The sequence below is a fragment of the Diachasma alloeum genome, unplaced genomic scaffold, assembly GCF_001412515.2.
Source record: "Diachasma alloeum isolate Michigan unplaced genomic scaffold, Dall2.0 Dall_scaffold_00271, whole genome shotgun sequence".
Lineage (NCBI taxonomy): Eukaryota > Metazoa > Arthropoda > Insecta > Hymenoptera > Braconidae > Diachasma > Diachasma alloeum.
The window spans coordinates 823,767-824,139 of record NW_021680410.1 but is presented as its reverse complement, the minus strand read 5'-3'; positions in this window follow the sequence as shown (position 1 = coordinate 824,139).

Sequence of the window (373 nt, the reverse complement as noted above, 5' to 3'; positions counted from 1 at the left end):
AGTGGAGCGAGCAGGGGGCGTAGCCCCCTAGTGTCGACATAAAATCATAAATTTCAACCAATCCTAGTTGAGTATTCCGAATCCAGGACTATCATTGGTTGAAATTTACGATTTTATGTCGACAACGAGCAAAATCGCTCCCCTGGTACTGGCTGGTGCTGCCTGGTCTTGCGGCCGGGCACAGACGAAAAAATTTAATAGAAAAACCTATCGAATTCGTTAGAAAATTCTATTGAATTTCTATTGAACTGTTCTATTAGTTTTTGGCCGATTCTATTGAATGTTCAATAGAAAATATTCAGTAGAAAAAGTCAATGCAATTCAATTTTTCTATATACCTTATTCTATTGAGATATTTTCTATAGAATTTTGT